The 21,140-nt window shown below is 35.7% G+C and overlaps 1 non-coding gene across 1 annotated transcript; it reads left to right on the top strand.

Moving 5' to 3' along the window:
* The first annotated feature begins 10,501 nt into the window (after nt 1-10,501).
* On the top strand, nt 10,502-10,619 carry LOC150032262 (U5 spliceosomal RNA). The gene has a single exon (XR_016525652.1). It is a non-coding gene; the product is annotated as a U5 spliceosomal RNA (small nuclear RNA).
* Nucleotides 10,620-21,140: the final 10,521 nt, after the last annotated feature.

The raw sequence follows: 21,140 nt of genomic DNA, 5'->3' as shown, positions 1-21,140 counted from the left end.
TAATGTAAACTCGGTTTACGCCCCCTCCATAACTCAAAAGGTGTTTCAAAAACACTCTTCGAGGGAACATTGTTCAAGATATGAACTATAGTCTCTACTACATACCCCCAAAATGAGTTAGGAAATTGAGCATAGTTCATCATAAAACGAACCATGTCTAATAAGGTTCTATTTCTCCTCTCTGATATACCATTTTGTTGAGGTGTACTAGGTGCTGAAAGTTGGGATTGAATTCCATGTTTTATCATATAGTCCTGGAATTCTAAATCCATGTACTCTCCATCCTAATCAAATCGAAGTGTTTAACTGTTTTGCCTTACAGGTTTTCAACTTCAGCCTTATACTATTTGAACTTTTCAAAGGCATCAAACTATTGTTCTATTACTAGATAATTAAGTTCAAGTTCTCTTAATTATATGTTAATTATCCTAATTACAAGTATAAGTTCTTTTAAGTATGTGATTATAATGTTTGTAGTAATTGAAGATTATGGAAGTTAAAATGGGTATGCGTATAAGGTGTAGGTGAGTAAAAATTTCTATGTCTTGAAATGGGGTGCTCTCGGGTAGCCGTGGTATGTATTAGAAAAGATGGATACGACATTAGCTGTGGTATGTATTACCGAGGGGAATGTAAACTTGGGAATTGGTAGGAGACTTAAGTCTTCATTATAAACACTTAATTAGTGAGCTACATGTTATGCTTAGAGGCCTTAAAAATGAGTCAAGTATGCCAGCTGTCAATTTGAGCAATTCCATGAGCATGTAGCCTTAGTATGAAAAGGAAGTTTGATGTTGAAGAGCTCGATTTGGGCATGTCGAGCGTGCTAAGGGAGTATAGTTGCTATTGATTTGAAGCTTGAGATGTGAAGAAGCTAATTCAGAGCTGTTGGAAGAAGATTTCTATGTAATTGAGTGGAAGGTTGAGGAATTTCTTCAAGAGTTCAAGAATCTCAGGCCACGTGGTTGAGTTGTAAGAATTGGTGAATTCAAAGCATGAGGGAAAAGAATCAGAAGCTGGAATTCTAAGTTATGGTAGTGAGGATGTTAAAAAATAATTTCTTAGAAAGATGAGATTATACCTGGAATTTAAGTTATTTAAGTTGAAAGTGAAAATCTGAAATTTTGATTGGATGAACAAGCAGGCAGCTGCAATCCATGCATATGAAGGCAACCGAATAGCAAATGTGAAGTGTGGATAAGCCATTATCGCATAGGCGAAGCCAACACATTTTGACGCATAGGGGTATCTTGTGTGAGTTGACACACACACTAGTTGGTTGCAAGGTAAAAATTTGTTTAAGTGTGGTTATGCATTAAATACAATATACTAAGGATACATCGCATAGTCAAGGAAAGAACTGATACGTCGAACTAGGGTTGAAGATTAGCATGCGTTATTTTGAATAATAAGATAAGCTTGAGAGGAAGCTAAGGCATTAACCAAAGACTCTTATTATTCTTACAGGATAGACACATATAGAGGAGGCCTAACAATCCTTTAAGGAAGTAACCCAAAGTACTGTGAGTGACTAGTTTCAAAATATTTTCTAAGTGTTTTATTTATGAATGTTAAATGCATAATTGCTCTTACTTCAATGTTCAACGCATAATTACTCTTACTTCAATGTTCAATGTATAATTGCTCTTACTTCAATGTTCAACGCATGCTTTTAGTAATGAAAATTGAGTTTAACGTATGAATGATGTTTCTAAAGGCAGTTTGTATATGAAATATCCATGCGTTTTACTTGAGTTTTCATGTCATGACGTAGAATTTAAATGAATTATCCATTGGTTCCCATAAGTTTGAAAGCATGCTATTTAATGATGTTAACATGAGTGATGATATGAAAACCTACTCCTAAGCTTTGGTACTGAAGCTATGCTAAGGTACCCAGTTATATGACGATCCTTGCTGCCGAAGGTATGGTAAGGCAAGTAGGATCCGATTTAGCTCTACGTGCACGTAAGACTTATGTTATCGACGTTGATGAGATCGAGCAAAAGAGCTCTCTCAACTAAGGTTAGTAGGGATTGAGAAAAACGGCTCTCCCACATGTTAAGGCAAAGGAGTAGAGGAATTCTACACGATTTATTGATAAGTTTTAAATAAGGGTTTTCATGTTATGTTTTCTTTATTTCTTAATTGTTATTTCTGAACCCTGGTATGTTAATGAGAATGTATTATTATTAAGATGTTTATACTATGAGTTATTGAAGCATGTTTTCTTAAAAGAAGTCACTTACTAGGCTTCTAGCTCACTTTTTTTAATGTTTTCCTCCCTAGGTAGCGGTCGACGTCCCGAGGCTTAGCAGTTCTGTCAGTCAGTCACTTCCCAGACCCTTAGAAAATTGAAGCTTGGGTGGCTTATCATGTTTTATTAATCTAGTCTTTATGCTCATGTCATTGAGGGAACATGGTAGACTTGTGTCGAACAGTGATTGTAATAGACTTGGTTTGCTGAAACTCTTATGCATGTTGAAGTTGATATTTTGGTTAACAGTAATCTATATGCTTTAAATTTTTGTTGAGATTCTGTGTAAAGTGAATTATGAACTACTAAACAGGTGTAATAGATGCGAAGGACACAGGTTTACAAGAGTATGTTGGGCAATAATTGTCATGGGAGTGTTGGCAACTGCTGTCTTCACATCTCTTCTCGAATTAGGAGGGTAGTCTGGAGAGGGGTGTGACAAGTTGGCATCAGAGCATAAGATTTTGAGAATAGAGTCATGTATTAGATTAGGAGCATATGAATAATGTTATGAGCCTAATAATGTACATGTTATAAGAACCAAGCTTCAAGAAAGTGACGGACTGACTTGAAGGATGGCTAAAAGAAATTGTGACCCTACTGGAAATCCCATAGCGCGAAAGGATCCAGATTCAATTAGAAGACTAGTAGTACAGGAAGTAACATAAGATCGAGAGTTCCTCAGGTCAAAGTAGATCCTCAGATGGAGGACAGAGGATTTGATAGAATCATTCAGAGACTGGCAGCTAGTGTAGGATCTATACCAATGGATTCTGAGAAGAAGTATGGCATTGAAAGAATGAATGCACTGAGTGCCAATGCTTTTGATGGTACTACTAACCCTACAGATGCTGAGGCATGGTTAATCTAGATAAAAAAATGTCTCCAAGTAACCGGATGCCCTGAGGACTGTAAGGTCAAGTTAGTAGTATTTTTGTTATAGAAACGGGTAGAGCAGTGTTAGAGGGTGATAGATTCTAAAAGAAATAAATAAGAAGATATGAAATGGGACGATTTCAAGAGGATTTTTTAAGATAAGTATTATCTTATTTCATACCATGAGGTGAAGAGGAGCGAGTTCATGAAGCTCGTTCAAGGTAATATGACAGTTATTGAGTATAAGTGGACCTATACGGAGTTATCCAAGTATGCTTCTACGATTATAGCTAAAGAAAAGGACAGATGCAGACATTTTCAGAGTGGTTTGATAAGGGAGATACCAACTCTTATTACAGCCACAACTAAGTGGATGGATTTTCCCCAATTAGTAGAGACTATGATGAAAATGGAGGAGAGCCTGATAGTGAACCATCAAGATCGGAAAGTCTCCAGATGGGAAAAGAGAAAATTTACTCCACGAGAGTCTGGCAGGAGAGATTTTAAACCCCATTTTAGTGGGGGTAGCAACCTCTCAAGGTAGTACAACAGGAAGTCAATAGAGGAGAGGTATACAGAGATCCGACCAGACAGTTGGGGGATCTAGATCAAGACGTTTAAGGGAGCTAATGACCATAAGAAGCCTCGATGTGCTAGATGTTGCAAATTGCATTCAAGACAATGTTATAAGGGGCAAAATATTTCCTATCAATGTGGACAGCTTGTGCATTACAGGAAGGAATGTCCCTAATTGATTTCAGGGGCGCAGATTGAGCAGAAGGCAACATTTCAGACAGTGATGTAGCTTAAGGTAGGCACAGCAGGTGATGAGGGCACTAGTAATGCCAAACAAAAGGGTGTAGCGGAATGACCTCATCAGCAGGGCAAGGTTTACGCTATGACCCAACACGAGGCTGAGGATGCACTAGATGTCGTTACTAGTATGGTCTTTATTCATGATAGACCCACACATGTATTATTTGATCCAAGAGTGACTCATCCATTTATTTATAGTATGTTTGCATTAAATATTGATAGGATGCTAGAAACTATGCTTATGGAGTTAGTTATTTCTACCCATGTTTGTGATGTGCTGATAGGTAATAATTACTATAGAAACCATGTACTTCTCATAGAAGGACAAAACATGGAGATTGATTTGATTCCCTAAGAACTATTAGAGTTTGATGTTAATATGAGAAGTTGTTTAAATATTGTGCATCTATTGATTGTCAAAGAGAAAGAAGTGATATTCAGATTACCAAGTTAGGCAGAGGTAGTGTTTACAAGGGAAAGGAAGATGTTTCCTACTTGTCTGATTTTAGCAGTAAAGGCTAGGAAGCTATAGCATATTTGGCCCATGTAACGGTTTCTCGATCAAGAAAGATAAAACCAAAGGATGTTCCTGTAGTGTAGGAGCTCATTAACGTCTTTCCTGAGGAGTTATCAGGATTACCACCTGATAGAGAGGTGGAGTTTACTATAGATTTAGTACCAGGGACAACGTTCATCTCATAGACACCATACAAGATGGTGATACTTGAGTTGAAGGAACTGAAAGCTCAACTACACGAATTAGTAGATAAAGGCACACTCAGATTATGTTTTGACTATAGATAGTTGAACAAGGTAACTATATGGAAAACCATTCGTTACCTCGTATCGACGATGTGTTTGACTAGATGAAAGGAGCATCAGTATTCTCAAAGATGGATTTGAGATCAGGCTACCACCAATTGAAGTTTAGGGAGTCAAATATCCCTAAGAGAGCTTTCCAAACTAGATAAGGGCATTATAAGTTTCTGGTTATGCCATTTGGCCTAACTAATGCCCCAGCAATGTTTATGGATTTGATGAATAGGATATTTCATCCATACTTAAATTAGTTTGTAATTGTGTTTATAGATGATATCCTGGTTTATTCAGGTAGTAAAGAAGAACACACGAACCACCCGAGGATAGTATTGCAAACACTAAGTGAAAAATAGTTATATGTTAATTTTAGCAAATGTGAGTTTTGGCTTGATCAGGTGGTGTTTTTAGGACACATGGTGTCTACAACACGTGTCACCGTTGATCCTTAGAAAACTGAAGCTATAGTTAGATGGGAATAACCTACCTTAGTAACAGAGGTACATAGTTTCCTTGGTCTAGTAGGTTACTACAGTAGGTTTGTAGAGGGTTTCTCGAAGATAGCTCTTCCATTGACCAATTTAACTAGAAAGGATGCAAGTTTGAATGGACAGATAACTGTGAAGGGAGATTCCAAGACTTGAAGCAAAGATTCGTGACTGCACCAATCCTAACTCCTCTAGTGCTAGTTCGAGATTTACTGCAATGCATCCAGATAGGGATTAGGATGCGTGCTAATGCATGATCGTAAGGTTGTAGCTTATGTATCTAGGCAACTAAAGAAGCATGAGGGTAATTACCCTACTCATGATCTAGAATCAACAATTGTTGTGCTAGCATTAAAGATTTGGAGGCATTATTTGTAGGGTGAGAAATGCCATATCTTTACAAACCATAAGAGTTCAAAATATATCTTTGATTAGAAGGAATTAAATCTGAGACAAAGACAATGGATGAAGTTGAGATTATGATTGCACCATTGACTACCACCCAGGTAAGGCTAATGTGATAACATATGCTTTGAGCAGGAAGTTAAGCTATTTTAGAGATATGTTGAGTTCTTTAAGGGGAAGGTTATTACAGGAGTTCAAAGAAGCTAATGCAGCACTGACAATAGGTTGTTTGGGAGAAATGATAGCTCATTTTCAGGTAAGACCTACATTAGTAAATGATATCCTGGTAGCTCAAATGGCAGACTGCAATCTCATATGTGGATTGAAGAAGTTAGACAACAACAGAGATCAAATTTTGTTTGGAGATAGGATAGAGCCTCGATGAAGGATAACAGGTTATGTGCACCTAACAATGAGCTGCTAAAAAATGCAGTGCTAGAAGAGGCACATGATTCAGCCTATGCTATGCACCCATGTAGTACCAAGATGTATAGAATATTAAAGAAGTCTTATTGGTGGTCGGGAATGAAGAAGGATACGGCTAGTTATGTAGATAGATGTTTGATCTGTCAATAGGTTAAGCTAGTGCGTCAGAGACCTACAAGATTGTTGAACCCACTTCTAGTACGTGAATGGAAATGGGGAGCATGTGACCATGTATTTTCTGTTTGGTTTACCCATGACACTTAGCGATTATGACGATATTTGGGTAATCGTAGACATGATGACAAAAAATGACCAAGTTTTTTTGCTCATTAGAACCATATCTACCTTTGACTACCTGGCTAAGTTATACATTGACCGAGTTGTGAGACAATCTAGGGCTCTAGTATCTATTATATCACATAAAGATCCATGATTTACCTCAAATTTCTAGCATAGTTTGCAAAAGGCACTTAGTACTAAGCTACATTTTAGTACAACCTTTCATCCATAGATGGATGGACAGTCAGAATGAACGATTCAGACCCTGAAAGATATGTTGAGAGCTTGTGTATTACAATTTAAAGGTAGTTTGGTTACACATTTACCATTGGCGGAATTTGCTTATAAAAATAGTTACAATTCCAGCATTGGTACGACATCGTATGAGGCTTTGTATGGAAGATCTATAGAACTCCAGTGTGTTGGAATGAGGTTGGTCAAAGGTAGTTGATAGTACCAGAAATTGTTTAGACGACATCAGGAAATGTTAAGTTAATAAGAGAAAATCTAAAAATAGCTCGTGACAAACAAAAGAGCAATGCAGATTAGAGATGAAAAGAGTTAGAGTTCGAAATTGGAGATCGAGTATTCCTAAAATTGTCTTCATGAAAAAGGATACTAAAATATGGTAAGAAAGGTAAGCTGAGTCTCAGATATATAGAACCTTACGAGATAATTAAACGCATGAGGCCTGCAGCTTACAGGTTAGCATTACCTATTGAGTTATCTAAGATACATGATGTTTTTCATGTATCTATGTTAAGGAAATATGTACCTGACCCTACTCATATTCTCCAAGACTAGCTAGTGCAATTAAAGGAAAATTTGTCTTATGAAGAGGAACCAATTCATATTTTAGACAAGAAAGAGTAGGTGTTGAGAAACAAGACTTTTCTGCTAATAAAGTCTTGTGGAGGAATCATGAAGTTAAAGAAGCTACATGGGAATGGGAAGCTGAAGATCGGATGAAAAACAGATATCCACACTTGTTCACGTGAGGAGTTCAGAGTAAATTTTGAGGACAAAATTTCTTTAAGGGGAAGGTAAATTGTAAACCCCTGAACTTAGTGAGATTAAGTCTTCAGCTTAAACATTTAATTAGTGAGCTAGGTGACATGCTAAGAGGCCTTAAAAATGAGTTAAGTATGCTAGTTGTCAATTTGAGGAGTTCCATGAGAATGCGACCATAGTATAAAAAGGAGTTTGAAGTTGAAGAGCTCAGCTTGAACACAAACGTTTCCTCGAACAATCTTGAACACGATCACGAGAGTAACCTTGTTATTCTCATAGATTCCAATAGAATGATAAGTGGAATCCAATTATTGGAAGAGGGTGAGGAGAAAAACTTTTTGGGAGAGTACAGGGGATTTCTTTTATGACTTAGGGAAAAAATTGCACAATGAATGCTTGCAATTCTGTTGTGTTCTGTGTGTCCCCAAAAGGGTCATAAGAAAGATTTTATATAGAGAATGGTCACCTCTTTTCCTAATATTTTACCAATTTTTCCTTGTGTACAATTAAAATAACATTTATTCAATTAATTAGCACAATTAATTAAATGACATTTATTTAATTAATTAGCACATTAATTATTAATTAACATATTAATTTAATAACTATTTACACAATAAATCTAATTTAACGTATATATATTTTTAATTATCATAAACATCATATGTATATGTGAAATACCTCTCTATTAATATTCTTTATGAATTTAATTCACTTGAATTATTTATTTGAATCTTATTCAAATGTTTCTTTCCAATTTAATTTGAATTATAGATCATATCCATAATCAATTACATATTAATCACATTAATATACGATTTACTCAAATTGATTTGAAGAATTCAAATCATCCCTCTTTAATATCCATTGTGAGCTAACAAGAAGACCTGGTGGAGATAAAAAACTCTAACAATATGAGATTAATTAGCTAAACTCATTAACCAAGTTAATCAAATATTCGTTAACTGTGGGTACACTCCACTAGAGACCGACAGCTGCACTCTTTTCACTACATATATATTTCTGTGTCAACGGATATAGACCAATTACAGCAAGTTAGTCATTCACGAGTGTTCTTAACTCCAACTGGATTAAATTACCGTTTTACCTTTGGGTTACTTCTAACTCCTTAAGTACCAGTGCTCCTCTAATAAACAACCTATTTATGGTCCAACCAATAAACAAAAATTCCTCTCGAGTCAATGAGAGGATAGGGTCCTTTGTTCAAGTCCTGGAGACATCACTTAAGGGAACATTCATCTACTTACCCTGAAGATGAGAATGAGTGAATTCCGTCTTGTATTATTAAGTTCCTAGCTCCCCACTAGGTCTTGTCCTCAAAATGGAAGGCATATTGAGTCGGCGAACTGGCTACCCTCACCTATATAAATCAAAGGACAATCCCTCATGAATAGAAGTTCATAATATACTTAAGATTAAGACTAAGTTGCCTAAGTCACCCTATTGAAATAGGAACCTAACTAGTTAACCTCTAGTGGTTACTATTTCACCATCCGATCATATGCAAACTCATTGCATGGGATACCTTCACTTGCATATCACCTACATGAATGCGTTGGATCATTGTATTTATATCAAATACAAAGTGGATCGTATCCATAGTGTCACCAGGATAAGGTACCTAGCCTTATCCCTATACTGTAGACCTTTTAGCCGGTATCTTGAACATTGGTCCTTATATATCTTCACATACAATTTAAGACTCATAAGGCAACCTTGGATGTGAGTTTATTGGATTTTAAGGTTATTAAGACAAAATAGAAAACAATACAATAACATTTATTGAATTAATTTTCAACACGTATCACGTCACTTTCTCGATAATAATCTTAAGCTGCATTCTCATTTGTTTTTGCTTTGGCCTTGTTGACAGCTATATAAAACACGCGAAGAAAAGTACTTGCTTGATCTACAAAGGGTTTAAGGCCCCCAGTTTCTTTTCCTGGATCTTTGTGCTACCATACTTGCCCAACTTTGAATCCTCTAAAAAGAACATAATTTCAAATCATGGGATTATGGGCTTGTGAATGAAAATTTCACATGCATAACTTATTTATCATCTTACAGAATTTTGGTTCTTCTTCCCCTTCCCTCTTTAGATGGATTGTTCATCTTGTGTAAATCTGATTTTCGGTAGTAGATGTTTATGATATCGGTGTTCAATATTGATTGCTGATGCTTGTTACCCTGCCCTTCTTCATCACCAACAAAAAGAGAAAATAATCTATTTAACTTCTTATGAAGTCTTGTAATTTAAGAACATTCTCGTATTTCATCTCTTTTCACTTGCAGTTTCTCCTTGGCTGTCATTTTCTCATCGTCAAGCTTCTCAAAATCCTTCTTTCTTTGGTAAGTCTCTGTTGTTGAACATTGAAATGGTTGAAATACTCTAATGGGATCGAGTAAAGTTGGTTGTGAAAAAGCAATATTCATGCATTGATCGCTAGTATATGAAGATTGTTTAAGTAGAATATGTTGACGTGGTTTGGTAAAACATAAGTGTGTCATACAGGTTACGACGGTTGAAGGTTCTTGCTCTCAAGTGCAAAGTAGAGAGGATGATGAATGAGAATCAGAGAGATGGTTGGTGGAGAAAGAGTTGCTCTTTCTAATTCGAAATTTTGCAATTGCTAGATAAACAAGTAGACCGCATAATCAATTCGATAATTGGATATGCTTATTTTAGTATATATGTTAACAGATAAAAGTTCTACTTAACAAACTTAAAAAAGATAAGATGTAATTTAAAAATGAATTAAACAAAATGAAATCACGAGATTTAAAAATTTTGGAAGAACTAAAAAAAAAAGGAAAGAAGTTTATGTGTCTTGAAGATAAATGGGAAAATAAAACTAATTCATTAACATAAAGTAATTAGCTGTATCAAAAAAAATATACATGATATTTTTAGCTATCTATTCCAATTTTCCTTAAAATTGTAGGAAATAGTATAAAAGGGGAAAGTGGAATTCTGTTTTGGGCCATCAAAGTGGTTGGCCCGTTAACAGTAGTAAGCCAAGTAGTTCCCACATCGGCAAAGTTGTAAAAATGGGACACGCGTTGGACGGTATAAAATGCCGTTGCAGTGGAATTGTCGAAATCACGGAGCCGGGCGGTGAACACAGAGCGAACTATTCTTTCGCCTTTTACTAAAGAATACCGTGTGTTCGTCGCATACACCGGCATACGCCTATTTTTGGAGGATTTTCTCTTCGTAGAGAAATTCCTACAGTCATAGTTCAAGCTTTTGTACTTCAATCTTTAATTCTACGTTGATAATTTGACTTTCTGGCAAAAGTGCCTACACAGATGACATGTTTTCTACATTTATCTCAAATATTTATCAAATTTGATTTTATCTTTAATAATAAAAAAATATTATCTAAGTTTACATAGGTCTTTCAATAGAATCTTGCAATATATGTTCCAGGAACATCATTTCTGCCGACGAAAATATATTTTTGTGGGAGAAATTTATGTGGTTTTAGTGGAATCCATGAAATTGAGTTTCCGTCGATGCGAATTTTAATTTCTGTCTACGCAACTTGCATGAACATATAATTTCAGTATCTATTGACGAAAAGTGTGTATGGACATAATCCTTTTAAATCCCAAATTTTATTCTCTCGGCAATTTCTTAAAACCCTACCCCATTTTCATTTTTCCCCACACTTTTTATCTCCCATTCCTTTCCCTCTTCGTTCTCACACAACCCACGTTCCACTCGCTCGCCACTATGCACAACCAACGTCAGTTCGCTCGCCTCTGCACTTTCTCTCATATGTCAACTCAATTTCACTGAAATGGTGAGCAAAATCTCAATCTCTCTTTATGTTTCATTCGACATTAGACTTGAAAGCTTTTTATCATCTTTGTCTCCATCGTTTCTACGTTCTTATGATCCACATATGTCTTTCGTTTGTAATGCCTGTTACTTTTGATTCTTGCAAATTAATTGGAGTTACTACTTGCTTCTTATTGGACTTGTGTAAATCATTTCAATTTTATCCTTGAAATTGTATTATGGATATACTATATTGTGATTTCGTGTTACCTAGTATTTCATTGAGGGTTCACATCCCGAGTTTTGGTTTTGGAATTATTGCCAAAACATTTTCATTCGAGATTGAAAGCCACATTTAGGCATTTTGAGGTATTTTTTAGAGTTAAAATATATCTTAGACACTTATTAGAAAATTTCTAGTTGATTTTGATTACCAAATTAATACTAAGACACTTTTTAGAGAATTTCTAGTGGGTTTTGATTATCAAATTGCCCTTAAATATTTTAAGTTGTTTTGAGAAAGTCTCACTTAATCACTTTTTGGAAACTTTATAGGTTGGTTTTGACATTGAAAGTCACATTTAGGCATTTTTAAGGTTTTTTTCAGAGTTAAAATGTCACTTAGACAATTTTTAGGTTCGGTGAAAGGTTTCACTCACACATTTATAAGCTATTTTTAGATTTGAAGTGTCATTTAGGTACTTTTTAGGTAATTTGTAGTTAGTTTTGAAAATCAAAATGATATCTAGGAACAATTTATAGGTTGTTTTGAGAGTCAACAAGTCTCTTTGACACTTTTTATGAACTTTTTAAGTTGTTTTGAGAATGAAAGTACCACTTACTCTTTAGGTTGGATTGTTTTAGTTTTGTTCTTTTTTTGCTAGATGGCATCTATATGATCCTTCAAAGTAGACAACAAACTCTATAAATCTTTAGACTTTAGAGTTTTTTCAATAATTGGTCAATATAACTTGTTGATGGGGTAGTTAAACCATTTGTCACTTTCTTTGTTGTGAATTAGTTAATTTTTGTATTTGTTTAAAATTGAGTTGTATATATAACAATTATGATTTTATTTTGTGTATGTACTGATAAAAGAAAATTATTATTGATTTGCATGTGCATAAGTAAAAAAAAAAAGTACATGTATTTTTATTTTTCAATAACAAAACCATGGCAAATATTTAATAACTGACAGTTACTAATAAAAAGTAGGTGAAAACCGACATTAAAGATGATTTTCAATGTCGGATGAAAATCGACATTGAAGATAGTATTCAATGTCGGTTGAAAACTGACATGACATTGAAGATAGTTGACATTGAAATCTTGGTCATCTAAAATGTCGGTTTTTAAATTGAAATTAAAGACCTTTTATTACACGATCTTCGATGTCGAATTTTAACCAACATTATATCCCTATAATGTCTATTTTAAACGACTTAAAGTCCAATTTTATAGTAGTAAAAAAAGGTTTTTTTGTCCTTGAGGTGAAATTTGAGTTTTGGCTTATTTCTCTCTATTTTAGTGATTTAATTTTGAGCAAAGTTTTCACTCGATTCCATTTCTTTTTCGATGAGTGCACATCTGAGAAGGGTATTGTGTTAACCTTGAGGAGCAACCGATTTTTTGTAATTTAGCACCAAGGTCGTGCCGATTTTTCTTTCAAGACAATAGATCTTCTACGGCACAACAATGATTGAGATCCAAAATTGACGACGACTAACAACATTTTATGCACTTTGTGAAGCTTGATAGGATTTTTCTCATCAGTGCACTTGTGCTTTAAAACACACCGAGTTCTACTTGTTATTTACAACTCTGTTTTTCATGATTTTATTGGGAGACAATTTATCAGTTCATAGATTTTATCTCTTGTCAAGCTTCGTAATCCTGGTTCATTAGATTTATTTATTTATCACTTTTTAGGCAAATATCAATTTATATCCCTAAAATTTGGGTATTTTGTGAATTTAAATCCTGAACTAAGAATTGTATAAATTTAAACAGTAAACCTTTGAATTGTATCAATTTAAACCCCAAATTAATAATTATATCAATTTAAACACTGAATTTCGATAAGTGTATCAATTTAAATCTTAAACTTTCATAATTATATCAACTTAAACTCTCTATTATGTTTTATTTGGATAGATTTATGAAAATTTAAGGTTTAAATTAATATATTTATAAAAGTTCAGGGTTTAAATTGATACACATAAGAAAATTTAGGGTTTAAATTGATATAATTATTAGTTTGATACAACTCTCAAAATTCAGGTCTAAATTGATACAATCCCTAAAGTTCAGGGTTTAAATTGATACAATTCTTAACATAGGATTTAAATTGATACAACCCCGAAAATTTAGGGGTATAAATTGATATTTATCAAAACTTTTTTTTTTTTACGAAGCATAACTATTTCATTAAGACCACATTTGATAACTATTTGATTTTTATTGTTTTTAAAAAATTAAACCTATAATCAGTTTCCACTTCTGAATTTCTTCATTTGTTATCTATTTTTTATTAATAGTTTAAAAACCAAGCTAAATTTTGAAAACTAAAAAAAAGTAGCTTTTAAAATTTTATTTTTGTTTCTGAAATTTGACTAAGAATTCAAGCATTGTACCTAAGAGCGATGCAAATCATTATAAAAAATTGGGAAGAAATAAGCTTAATTTTCAAAAATAAAAAACAAAAAACGAAATGGTTATCAAATATGACCTAAGTTACTTAGGAAATTTTCCTTCTTTAATGAAATTTCCTGATCTTGAGAACATTTTTAGAGCTTGCATAAAGAAAACCACTCAATTCACTATTTTGGATCATAGGCAGGAAAAATTACTATAATGTTTTATGGTTTTGTATTTCTTTTCTAAATCTTAGGATTTTTTTAAGTCTGAATGTATTCCCTCGTATTCTTCCTTTCTGCTCAACATAGTCAAATCATAGGGTTTTCCTTTTTCTTCTATATTGTAATTCAGTTCTCACTTAAAATTAAGATTGATTAAAAAAATATATGTCGATTCAAGATGCATTTGATAATATTTTTTTCTTTTGAAAAGATAAGTTTGTGTACTAGTAGTTTTTTTTTTTTTTTTTTATTATTTTAAAGAATTAGGGATTTTTTGGAACAATATTTTACTGTTCACAATTAAGAAAATAGGAACAATATTTTACTGTTCACAATTTTTTTTTTTTTTACTAGGCAGTTATTAGTTGGGCATTGCCTTGCTTCATTAGTAAGGGTTTATTATGTAACAAAGAGTAGAACCAGTTACCCATATAACTATCCTATATACTCGACATCTATCTTGCTTCATAAGATAAGTAAGGTCTTTTCCAGTTTTTCAATATAGATTCTTAATTGTTAGTTTCTCCTGCCCAAGCAATTAAACTTTTTCCTTTGATTATTTTATTTTATTCTTTTTTAGATCGATGAAGACAATCTTCAGGAAGTTGTAAAGATGGGATTTGACAGGAATCAGCTGGTGGAATCTCTTTGTAACCGAATTCAAAATGAGGTGCATCATTAATTAGACTTATTGTCTTAAGAAATTTGAAATTCTTCCTTGCCAATAGTTACTGATGATCATTGTTATTGAGAATATATCCAAGGCTACTGTTGCTTATTATTTGTTCTTGGACAATCAATTCCATGTTTCTAGTGGCTATCTTGGAGCTGAGTTTCAAGAGACTATGGTATTCTTGTTTCTTGTCCCTACTTTAAATTTCTAGTCTGAGAAACACGTATTTCCGTTTTATACTATTAGAAAAAACTACCCAACCACCCTCTAGAGTGCATCTTGCTGAAGATGTTGAGGAGCAAAAGAAAATAAGTAATCTAGTAACTGTTGGTTTCTTGCTTTTTCTATAATGTCAAAAGATGTAACCTAGAAACTGATGCTACCAAATATATGAAATATGATTGTACTCTTTGGTCTAACTTGGCAGTCTCGAGCTCATCCTCGTGAAATTAAGACTGAAGTTCTTAAAGCCCTACGAGAGCTCAATGTGGCTTGAAAGAGAATTGGACACTACGATATGAAATATAGATGGTTACCTAGAATTCCAAGCCAACATGAAGGCATGATTAACAACCCTGTGCATAGTAATCATTACTTCGGGAATGAATTGACCATCATTAAAAATGACGGTGGTGTAAAATTACCAAACGTTATTAAGTGTCAAGCGCATGTATTTTTCTTTCTATTGGGCCATTTGAAAGAAATTTACCAATTTATCAGACTGTTCCATCTTCTTGCGTCGATTGAAATGCATTTCATATTTTTCAATAGAAACTTCCATCCATTCCTGAACCCACTACACCTGTAGAGACTAAGACCTTTGATTAATACATTTCCTAAGCTTGATTTATTCTCGACTTGTTTCATAAATGAGTTATTGTTATTTCATGTTGTGAGAGTTTTTGAACCTAACTTAGATGGCCAAACAGAATGCAAACAATCAAAAGAAAAAACTGAAGCAGTCGCCTGAGGTTTTTTGCTGAAGCCGAAATCGTGCCCCTTGGTTGGCTTGTAGACAAAAGCAGCCTCTTATAGCTCGTTCCGTCCGACGAGTTTGTCAGGGAGACAGGTGGTCTCGGTTCCGGTGAGATTGAAGGCAGTAGCTGCGACGTGAGCGTGGGTGACGGGTTAGAGATCGTATCGATCTGGGCAGTCCGATTCCGAGCAAGTGGTCGGATAGTTCCGGTTCAGTGTGGGTTTGCTGCAGATCTGGTTTTGGTGGTTCGTCGGTCAGAGGCGGGTAGCACACAGTTTTGGGCTGTTTTGCAGCGGGTTGTTCTCAGTTTTCAGAGGCGACGTTGTGTGCAAATCTCTCGGTATCAGTGGATACTGAAATTACAGATTGGTGAATTTGTTGATTATCTGTAATTTGTAAAATTCCTTTATTGCTCATTAATAAATTAGTTCAAGCTGGTTCTCAAAGTGGATGTAGACCAAACTGGTCGAACCACTATATATCTTGGTGTTCTTTACTGCTTTCGATTTATTTCTGCTGATTTTTTTGCGTTCTATTTGGCCATTTAAGTTAGGTTCAAAAACTCTCACAAGTGGTATCAGAGCTTCAGTTGATCCAAAGAGGTTGTGCAGTAGTGTGTGCTGACATATTCTTTGTTCAGGTTTTTTTGTTGGATTTAGTTTGACGGATGGCTTCGATGTCTACACTGTTCGAAGTTGTTAAATTTGATGGGAAAGGTGATTTCGGGTTATAGAGGAAAAAGATTAAGGCTATTCTGGTACAACAAAAGGTAGCCAAAATCTTAGACGAAGATAACATTCCACCAACAATTACAGAAGCTGAAAAAAGGGATATGGATGAGATGACCTATTCAACAATAATTCTGTATCTGTCAAATGGAGTGCTTAGGCTAGTAGATGAGGCCACTACTACAGCGGAGTTGTGGAAAAAATTGGAAAGTCTTTATTTGACTAAGTCCTTGTCAAATAAATTATATCTAAAGGAAAAATTCTTTGGATATAAGATGGACTCAAGTAAAGGCTTAGAAGAGAACCTAGATGAATTTCAGAAGATTATAGTTGATCTCAATAATATCAGTGAGAAGATGTCGGATGAAAATCAAGCAGTTATTCTTCTGAATTCTTTGCTAGAATCGTATCGAGAAGTTAAGGCAGCTATTAAATATGGATGGGATTCATTGTCCATGGATATAGTGTTGGATGCCTTGAGAACGATAAATCTCGAGATTAAAAAGGAACACAAGGATGGAGAGTTACTCATGGCCAGAGGTAGAAATGAGAAAAAGAACGGAAAAGGAAAAGGGTCGAGATCCAGGTCGAAATCAAAGGGGGAAAAGCAAAAAGTGGTTCCTATGTCATAAAGTAGGACACTTTAGAAAGAATTTCCCTTTGAATAAGAGCAAGGAAGCATCAAGTAGCAAGCATACAGGGGATTCTAGTGCAGCAAATATTACTGATGAGTATGATTCAGCAGAGGTTTTGATGGTGTCCAGCAGGGACATTCAGAATGCTTGGATCATGGATTCAGGGTGCACGTTTCACATGACTCATAATCGGGATTTCTTGATTGACTTTCAGGAAAATGATGAGGATCAATTCTGCTTGGTGATAATGGTGCTTGTGATGTAAAAGGAATTGGGTCAGTTCGAATTGCAACACATGATGGTATGATCAGAATTCTTACAAATATAAGGTATGTTCCAGAACTCAAACGAAATCTAATTTCTTTGGGCGAATTAGATAGAGCAGGTTATTCTTATAAATTTGAGAATGGAGTTCTGAAGGCTATCAAGGGTTCTTTGGTCAAGCTGAAGGGGACCTTGAGGAATGGTCTTTATGTGTTGGAAGGTACTGCAGTTTCAGGTAGTGCTGCTATTACATCTGGGAAAGAAACAGATAAATCTATCTTATGGTATAACAGATTGGCTCATGTGAGTGAAAGAGGTCAACAAGGTTTGCTTGGAGGAGTTAAAGACATTGAACTCCCATTTTGTGAACATTGCATAATGGGAAAGTCTACCAGAGTGAAGTTTGGGACAGGGAAGCATTCTACTAAAGGGATTTTAGATTATATTCATTCAGATTTGTGGGGTCTTACAAAGGTACCTTCTATGGGAGGTTTGAGATACTTTATGTCAATCATTGATGATTTTTCAAGAAAGGTGTGGATGTATCCACTAAAACAGAAGGATGAAGATTTTGGGAAATTTCTTGAATGGAAAAGGCAGGTTGAGAACCAGACAGGCATGAAGGTAAAATATTAGAGGACAGATAATGGTTTAGAATTTGTGAATCACAAATTTGATAAATTTTGCAAATCTGAGGGAATTACGAGGCATTTCACTGTTAGTACACTCCTCAGCAGAATGGTTTAGCTAAGAGGTTCAACAGAACAATTATGGAGCGTACAAGATGTCTCTTAACAAATGCTTCATTACCCTTGAAATTTTGGGGGGAAGTTGCCTAAACAGCTTGTTATCTTATCAATAGGAGTCCGTCTTCTGCTTTAGGCCTAAAGACCCCTCAAGAGATATGGACAGGAAAAGCTCCAAGCTTGGATCATCTCAGAGTGTTTGGATGTTCAACTTATGCTCATGTTAAGGAAGGGAAGTTGAACAAGAGGGTAATGAAATGTATGTTTATTGGCTACCCTCAGGGTGTTAAAGGATATAAACTTTGGTGCTTGGAAGAGGGCAGAAATAAATGCATTATCAACAGAGATGTGACCTTTAATGAAACCGAGATGCCATTTCGTGTGAAAGAGCAGCAGAAACAACAGATAGTTGATCAGGTTGAGGCAGAGGTTGGAATTGATTCTAAAGCACAACCATCAGTTAGTTCAGGTGATTACAGTGATCAGTCATCCAGTTCTGATGGTAGACAGCCTCAACTGTAGAGAACTTTGATTGATGAGGGAGCTTTTGGTGAAGAAAGCTCAAGTGGCAGTGGCCTACAGAACTATCAGCTTACACGTGAAAGGCCTCAGCGGGTGGGGCAAACTCCTATGAGGTATGGTTATGCTAATTTAGTTTCTTATGCTCTTACTTGTGTAGCTGACAGTATTGAAGCAGAGCTTCTTACTTTTGAGGAGGCTATTGTATCTGATTCGAAGGAACAATGGAATGATGCTATGGAAGCAGAGTTGTTCTCATTGCAAAAGAATCAGACATGGTCATTGGTTCTAAAGCCTCCTAATCAGAAACTCATTCAGTCAAAGTGGATTTATAAAATCAAGCCAGGTACAGGAGGTGACAGCAAGCCTAGGTATAAGGCTAGACTGGTAGCCAAGGGCTACACTCAAAAGGAGGGAGTTGACTTTCATGAGATTTTCTCTTTGGTGGTGAGGCATTCATCCATTCGATTAATTTTATCTATTGTTGTTCACTTTGATATGTTTGTTGAACAGATGGACGTTACCACAACTTTCCTTCATGGTGAATTGGAGGAAGTGATCTACATGGCTCAACCTAAGGGCTATGAAGTGAAATGAAAGGAAGACATGGTTTTTTGTCTTCACAGATCCATCTATGGACTGAAGCAATCGCCGAGACAATGGTATATCAGGTTTGACACCTTTATTCTGAAGTAGGGGTTTCACAGGAGCTCTTATGATGCCTACGTGTACTGGAAACTATTTATCTACTTCTGTATGTAGATGATATGATTCTGGTGTTTAAGGATTATTCTGAAATCTGTGATCTCAAGAAATGATTGAGTAGTGAATTTGAGATGAAAGATTTAGGTGAACTGAAAAGGATCCTAGGCATGGATGTGAAAAGAGATAGGGAGAAAGGTTTGTTAACCATTTCGCAGGAGAGTTATGTGCATAAACTACTTGAGAAGTATAATATGTCTGGTTGTAAGGAAGTTTTGACACCCTTAGCATCCATTTTAGGCTTTCTTCATCTCAGTGTCCTGTTATTGAACAAGAAAGGTTAAAGATGGCTAATATTTCCTATTGTAATGCTGTTGGAAGTATTATGTATTTGATGATTTGTACTAGGCCTGACTTGGGATATGCTATGAGTATGATAAGTAGGTTTATGTCAAATCCTAGGAAGGAGCATTGGAATGCAGTTAAATGAGTGATTCGATATTTGAAAGGTAGTGCCAGTATATCATTGTGTTTTAGTAGGGATTGTGATAAATCAGCACTGTTGGAAGGCTTCACGGATGCCGATTATGCTGAAGACCTTGACAAAAGAAGGTCTCAATCAGGTAACATTTTTCATTTGTTTGGTAATGTGGTCAGTTGGAAGGTTGCTCTACAGTCAGTTGTTGCCTTGTCTACTACTGAGTCAGAGTATATTTCAGTGGGTGAAGCTGTGAAAGAGGCAGTGTGGTTGAAAAGAATAGTTGGTGAGTTGTTGTCACAGAAGTTCATTCCTATCGTCCGTTATGATAGCCAGAGTGCTATTCATCTTGTGAAGAATCCATCTCATCACGAACGGTCTAAGCATATCGATGTCAAATTTCATTTTATCAGAGAAGTTGTGGCCCTGAAAGATGTTGAACTGGTCAAGGTTCATACAGTTGAAAATTTGTCAGATATGTTAACTGAGGTTCTTCTAGCCCATAGGTTCAAATACCTATTAGATGGGCTGAATATTAAATCTGGATGATAGGAAGATTGAAGAATCGGCTTGACACTTAAATATTCTTGTTATGAGGGAGATTTTTAGAAAATAACAAGGTATTTAAGTGGGTTATATTGGGTTTTTTGGAAATTTAAAGGCCCAATGGCATTCTTGTAAATAATGAGTAATGGCATTCTTGTAATTATCCCTTTCTTCTCCAAAATTAGAGGATTGTCGTGTAACTCCTTTAGCAGGAGAGAAAGGCAGCCGCAAGCGAGAAACAAAACCGGAAAACAGTCGCCTAAGAAGAAAAAATCGAAGCAATCGCCTGAGGTTTTTTGCTGAAGCCGAAATCGTGCCTTGGTTGGCTTGTAGACGAAAGCAGTTGCTTGTAGCTCAGTTCCATCCGACGAGTTTGTCAGAGAGACAGGTGGTCTCGGTTTCGGTGAGATTGAAGGCAGTAGCTGCGGTGTGAGCGTGGGTGATGGGTTGGAGATTGTATCGATCTGGGCCGTCCGGTTCTGAGCAAGTGGTCGGACAGTTCCGGTTCAGCATGGGTTTGCTGCAGATCTGTTTTTTGTGGTTCGCCAGTCAGAGGCGGGTAGCACATAGTTTTGGGCTATTTTGCGGCGGGTTGTTCTCAATCAGAGGCGACGTTGTGTGCGGATCTCTCGGTATCAGTGGATACTGAAATTACAGATTGGTGAATTTGTTCGAAAGGAGGCTCGATGGTCGTTTGTTCGAGGGGAGGATTGTCGGGAATGCCACCAAAGTGGAGCATTGGAAGTAGTCATGGTGTAATCCGTGGTTGAACTCTATCGGAGAGGTGGTATGCTCGGGTGAAAAAGAGTTAGCCTAGATATGAGTTAGACGGATTG

The sequence above is a fragment of the Benincasa hispida genome, chromosome 12 (genome assembly GCF_027475165.1).
Source record: "Benincasa hispida cultivar pf3 chromosome 12, pf3_genome.v1.1, whole genome shotgun sequence".
In the NCBI taxonomy this organism is placed as follows: domain Eukaryota; kingdom Viridiplantae; phylum Streptophyta; class Magnoliopsida; order Cucurbitales; family Cucurbitaceae; genus Benincasa; species Benincasa hispida.
This window is presented reverse-complemented; position numbering and strand designations above follow the sequence as displayed.